Here is a 6,979-nt window from a genome sequence, read left to right on the forward strand (position 1 = left end):
GCTGTGTGTTGGTATGATGCCTGGTGTGCTGTGAATTTTGCATGGCCTGTTGAGCCATCTCTCCAGTACGATTCCACGCCCTGTAGAGGGCTTTGGTTCCTTTTAGTTCGGACGAGGGGTTTAGTTAGGGCCGAGGGATCCCAGCATTTTGTTTGGGTTTTCCAGGCGCTTTCCATCGCACAGTATTTCTGTATATGGCCGCCAAGTTGGCAAAGTGTGCTATGTCACGGCGACTTATGGCGTTGAGAATTCCCTTGTCCGTGCAATTTTTGCAAAAGAATGAGATTGCGTCTTCCTCGTGATAGTCCTTAACCTTGCTCATTACAAGGAGGAATATGGCCCAGAAGTGGTGTACTGTCTCTTGGGGCTCTTGTCTAATGTGGGAAAGATCATCTGTGTCTGGGTGGGTGGGTAGACTTAAGTCCACATCCTGATCCGATCTGAGACCCAGGGGCAAAGGAGTTCCCGAGCTTGGCAGCTCGGGCTCTAGGATGTTGCCCAATATTTGTGGCCCATTGCTCGATTCTAAGTTCGGAGCCTGGGCCACGTCCTCCCGTAGATGGGTATCCGGCTCAGAGAGCCCAGGAATCCGGACATAGTTCGTCCTCAAAATAGAGGGAGAATCACGGTTTTGTTCCTCCACCACCGCTATCTAATGGGTGACCGGCGGAGAGTTAATCTCCCATTGGTCGGGTTTAAGCCCGATACGATCATAGTCCATAGCGACTCCCAGGGCGGCGATGCGATCCAAGAGCTCATTCAGGGAGGAGAGCTCCATTGGGTCCATCTGCTCAGTGAATTCTGAGCTGACGTGGAGGCTGTTCTTGATGACTTGAGAAGTCGTCGTCGGCGTGGTAGCCAAACGGGCGGTCATGACAAAACCGCCCAGCCGGGGAGTCTGGCCTACAGCCAGGGATCCTCCAGCGGTGATGCTGTCCTTGACAACAAGGTGAGCCATCAAGCCTTATCGCGACGGCATAGTGTAACTCTCAATCAAAGCACCAATGTCGGTGTCAAAACCGACGGATCTTGGGTAGGGGGTCCCGAACTGTGCGTCTAAGGCTAATGGTAACAGGAGGCGGGGGACACGATGTTTACCCAGGTTCGGGCCCTCTCGATGGAGGCAATACCCTACTTCCTGCTTGATTGATCTTGATGATATTAGTATTACAAGAGTTGATCTACCACGACATCGTAGAGGCTAAACCCTAGAAGCTAGCCTATGATTATGATTGTTGTTGTCCTACGGACTAAACCCTCCGTTTTATATAGACAACGGAGGGGGCTAGGGTTACACAGAGTCGGTTACAGAGAAGGAGATCTACGTATCCGAATTGCCAAGCTTTCCTTCCATGCAAAGGAGAGTCCCATCCGGACATGTGATGAAGTCTTCAATCTTGTATCTTCATAGTCCAACAGTCCAGCCAAAGTATATAGTCTGGCTGTCTGAGGACCCCTTAATCCAGGACTGTCTCAGGGACCTTTGACCACTTCAGATATCTTGGTGTTGCCGGAGCAACCATGTTTACCTCCCTGTTAATGACCTTCAGTCGACTTTTGCTCTCAATATCGGCAAAAATCACCAAGGTGGCATTGGCATTGGGATAACCAACGTCATCGTCATTATCCTCTTCTTCCTTCTCAGGCTCTTTGTCCTTATCACTGGGTTTACTTTCTCGGAAGCTCTGAATAAGGAGTCGACATTGTCGAGTGGTATGCTTGGGGAAAATCAGATCCCCCTCCTCATCCTTCTTGGTGTGAATATGACACGGCAAATCCAACACATCATTTCCTTCCTGATCTTTCACCTTCTTGTGGGTCCAGGTCCCTTTAGGTTTCCCTTTGTACTTTCCTTGATTTACCATTGCCGCCTCGGCAGGACCTGCTGCCTCAGCCTTTCGTTTCTGCTTTCGACTGGAATTCCCTCCTCCGGTGTCCGGGGTGACTTTTTTATGCTTGCCGCTCCGGAGTCGATCTTCCTCTTCGCCGTTAGCGTATTTGGTAGCAATCTCCATCATCCGAGTAAAAGACATATCTCCAGCCCGACCGAACTTGAGAACGAGCTCTCTGTAGCAATCACCTTCCTTGAAAGCATAGACTGCTTGGTGATCTGACACATTTTCCACTGTGTGGTGCAGAGTGATCCATCTCTGGATATAGTCCCTCAGGGTTTCATTTTGTTTCTACATGCAATGCTGCAGCTCTAGTAGATCGGCAGGTCTCTTACAAGTGCCTTCGAATGTTCTGGCGAACACTCAGGCTAACTCATCCCAACTCAAAATACTCCCAGGGGCCAACTGAGTTAGCCAAGCTCTAGCAGACCCTTCAAGCATCAGAGGAAGGTGCTTCATGGCCACCTCATCGCTGCCGCCACCAATGTGCACAGCCACTCGGTAATCCTCGAGCCAAGTATCGGGCTTTGACTCGCCCGTAAACTTACTGGCGCCAGTCGCCAGTCTGAAGTTATGGGGTATCTCAGCAGCTCTGTTGTCCCTTCCAAAACACTCGGGGCCGGAAACGTGGACTCTGCCTCCACTGGGTCTGTCCCGATCTAGCCCTTCTCTCTATGCTCTGTTCCGGTCAACCAAACCTTGCACAAGGATGGACCTTGCGTCAAAGCCAGGTTCTCTGGGGTCGACTGGAACTTTGTGGTTGTTCCCATACGGACGCCTGTTGTCATTGCGTCGGGGCGCGTATGACCCGTCCCTCGGAAGGGGCGAAGGCGCTCGACGGTAGTTGTCGCGGGCGTACTCACGATCATATTAGCCATGAGCTCTTCCCAGGTACCGATCCTGGCGGTGATCACGGCCTCCCTATCGCAAAGGGGACCTCGGACTGTGAGCCGACTGAACGGTGTCTGCTCTCACTGATCTGCTCTAGATTTTGTTCCGCGACTGGGAAACAGCGGAGTTCTGGTCTCCCGCTGCTCGAAGCAGCGTTCTGATCTGCTCCAGGCCTCTCCCAGCCTCTGAACGAGATGGCTGAATAGACTCTGCAATAAGAGCAGTGATACGTCTCCAACGTATCTATAATTTTGATTGTTCCATGCTATTATATTACCCCTTTTGGATGTTTATGGGCTTTATTTTACACATTTATATCATTTTTGGGACTAACGTACTAACCGGAGGCCCAGCCCGTATTGCTGTTTTTTTGCCTATTTCAGTATTTTGAAGAAATGGAATATCAAACGGAGTCCAAACAGAATGAAACCTTCAGAGGCGTGATTTTTGGAACAAACGTGATCCAGAGGACTTGGAGTGCAAGTCAAGAAGCAGCCGAGGCGCCCACGAGATAGGAGGGCACCCCCCTTGTAGGGCGTGCCCCCTGTCTCGTGGGCCCCTCGGGCGGCCATCGACGTACTTCTTCCTCCTATATAAGCCTACATACCCCAAAAACATCCAGGGAGCACCCGAAACACAATTTCCACCACCGTAACTTCCTGTATCCGCGAGATCCCATCTTGGAGCCTTCGTCGGCGCTCCGCCGGAGGGGGAATCGACCATGGAGGGCTTCTACATTAACACCATTGCCCTTCCGATGAGTTTTGAGTAGCTTACCACAAACCTACGGGTCCATAGTTATTAGCTAGATGGCTTCTTCTCTCTTTTTGGATCTCAATACAATGTTCTCCCCCTCTCTTGTGGAGATCTATTCGATGTAATCTCTTTTTGCGGTGTATTTGTCAAGATCCAATGAATTGTGGGTTTATGATCAAGTTTATCTATGGATAATAATTGAATCTTCTCTGAATTCTTTTATATGATTGAGTTATCTTTGCAAGTCTCTTCGAATTATCGGTTTGGTTTGGCCTACTTGATTGATCTTTTTTGCCATGGGAGAAGTGCTTAGCTTTGGGTTCAATCTTGCAGTGTTCTTACCCAGTGATAGAAAGGGTTGCAAGACACGTATTGTATTGTTGCCATCGAGGATAAAAAGATGGGGTTTATATCATATTGCATGAGTTTATCCCTCTACATCATGTCATCTTGCTTAAGGCGTTACTCCGTTCTTATGAACTTAATACTCTAGCTGCAGGCAGGAGTCGGTCGATGTGTGGAGTAATAGTAGTAGATGCAGGCAGGAGTCGGTCTACTTGTTGCGGACGTGATGCCTATATACATGATCATGCCTAGATAATCTCATAATTATTCGCTTTTCTATCAATTGCTCGATAGTAATTTGTTCACCCACCGTAATACTTATGCTATCTCGAGAGAAGCCTCTAGTGAAACCTATGGCCCCGGGGTCTATCTCTTATCATATTTGCTTCCAATCTACTTTTATTTGCATCTTTACTTTTTTCATTTATATTGTAAAATACCAAAAGTATATTTATCTTATCATACTATCTCTATCAGATCTCACTTTCGCAAGTGGCCGTGAAGGGATTGACAACCCCTTTATTGCGTTGGTTGCGAGTTCTTGGTTTGTTTGTGTAGGTGCGTGGGACTTTTGAGGAGCCTCCTACTGGATTGATACCTTGGTTCTCAAAAACTGAGGGAAATACTTACGCTACTCTGCTGCATCACCCTTTCCTCTTCAAGGAAAACCAACACAAGCTCAAGACGTAGCAAGAAGGATTTCTGGCGACGTTGCCGGGGAGGTCTTCGCTCAAGTCAAGACATACCAAGTACCCATCACAAACTCATCTCCCTCGCATTTACATTATTTGCCATTTGCCTCTCGTTTTCCTCTCCCCCACTTCACCCTTGCCATTTTATTCACCCTCTCTTTCCCAATCTCCTCCTCTATTTCCGCTTGCCTTTTCTGTTTGCTCGTTGACCTTGTCGTCATGGCTAGCTCAGTTTTTATCCCTTCGTCTCCTGACTTTGAAGTTCTCCACTTCAAACAAAGACAAGGTGAAAGTTTAAAAGATGCTTGGTTTAGGATGTTAGAATCTTATCGTAGTTGTGACCTAGAAGGAGATTTCAAGATTTTAATTCGCAATTTTTACATTGGGTTAACCTTACCCCACAAACAACTCCTTGATATTGCCGCAGAAGGGGAATTTATTGAGATTGATCCTAGTTCCGCTTATTAAATTTTAGAGGGGATAGTAGGAATACTTCCCCGACAAGAAATATGATCTTTATCTCTTGAAGGAACCCAAATTTTAGAGAAACTTCTTGAATTGCAAAAACTTGTTGAACCTTTTAAGAATATTGTTGCAAGTATCAACCGCATGAATAATTTGATCACACTTTACAATAAGCAGTTGGATGCCTTAGATCTTAGGATCTCTGAGCATGAAGGGAAATGCAAAGAGCCTCCCGGACTGGAGCATAACCCCATTAAAAAGGCGAGTGCCAAAGATAGCACTACTTAGATCTATCTTTGCTTTTATGCCTAGCTAGGGGCGTTAAACGATAGCGCTAGTTGGGAGGCAACCCAATTTTTCTTTGTGTTTTTGTTTTTGTTCCTGTTTATTAATATTTTTTAGCTTCTACTTTCTGTTTAGATGTGTTTTTATCTTTTAATTAGTGTTTGTGCCAAGTAGAACCTATAGGATAACCTATGATGATAGTTGATTTGATTCTGCTGAAAAACAGAAACTTTGCGCTCACAAGAAAAAATCAATAAATCACAGAAACGTTCTTTTGCATTGATTCTTTTTGCTTCTGATCAATAAAAAAATTGTCCAGTAAGTCCTATTTTGGTAGGATATTTAGAGTTCCAGAAGTTTGCGTTAGTTACAGATTGCTACAGACTGTTCTGTTTTTGACAGATTCTGTTTTTCGTGTGTTGTTTGCTTATTTTGATGCATCTATGGCTAGTAAAATAGTTTATAAACCATAGAGAAGTTGGAATACAGTAGGTTTAACACCAAAATATATAAAGAATGATTTTATTACAGTACCTTATGTGGTGGTTTTGTTTTCTTTCACTAACGGAGCTTATAAGATTTCCTGTTGAGTTTTGTGTTGTGAAGTTTTCAAGTTTTGGGTAAAGCTTTTATGGACTATGGAATAAGGAGTGGTAAGAGCCTAAGCTTGGGGATGCCCATGGAACCCCAAGATATTCAATGATAGCCAAAATCCTAAACTTGGGGCTGCCCCGGGAAGGCATCCCCTCTTTCGTCTTCGTTCATTGGTAACTTTACTTGGAGCTATATTTTTATTTGCGACACAATATGTGTTTTTCTTGGAGCGTCATGTATTATATTAGTCTTTGCTTTTTAGTTTACCACAATCATCCTTGCTGTACACACCTTTTGGGAGAAGCCTATTTGATTAGAATTTGCTAGAATACTCTATGTGCTTCACTTATATCTTTTGAGCTTGATAGTTTTTGCTCTAGTGCTTCACTTATATCTTTTAGAGCACGGCGGTGGCTTGATTTTATAGAAATTGTTAGTCTCTCATGCTTCACTTATATTATTTTGAGAGTCTTCTAGAACAGCATGGTATTTTCTTTGGTTACAAATTTGGTCCTAGAATGATGAGCATCCAAGTTGGGTATAATAAAAACTATCATAGAAATTGAATTGGATGCTATGATCAATTTGTTGCTTGTAATTGTTTTGAGATATAAAGGTAGTAATGTTAGGGTCATGCTAGTGGATAATTATGAAATTGAGAAATACTTTTATTGAAGTTGGCAAGTCCCGTAGCATGCACGTATGGTAAAAGTTGTGTGACAAATTTGTTGCATGAGGTGCTCTTTTGATTGTCTTCCTTATGAGTGGCAGTCGGGGACGAGCGATGGTCTTTTCCTACCAATCTATCCCTCTTAGGGCATGCGTAGTAGTACTTTGCTTCGAGGGCTAAGTAAAATTTTGCAATAAGTATATGAGTTCTTTATGACTAATGTGAGTCCATGGATATACGCACACTCATCCTTCCACTTTCCTAGCCTTCTTATTAACGCGCAACTTTTGCCGGTATTGAACCCATTATTTACCTTCCTCAAAACAGCCACCATACCTACCTATTATGGCATTTCCATAGCCATTCCGAGATATATTGCCATGCAACTT

This window comes from Triticum aestivum, chromosome 3B (genome assembly GCF_018294505.1).
Source record: "Triticum aestivum cultivar Chinese Spring chromosome 3B, IWGSC CS RefSeq v2.1, whole genome shotgun sequence".
In the NCBI taxonomy this organism is placed as follows: Eukaryota; Viridiplantae; Streptophyta; class Magnoliopsida; order Poales; family Poaceae; genus Triticum; species Triticum aestivum.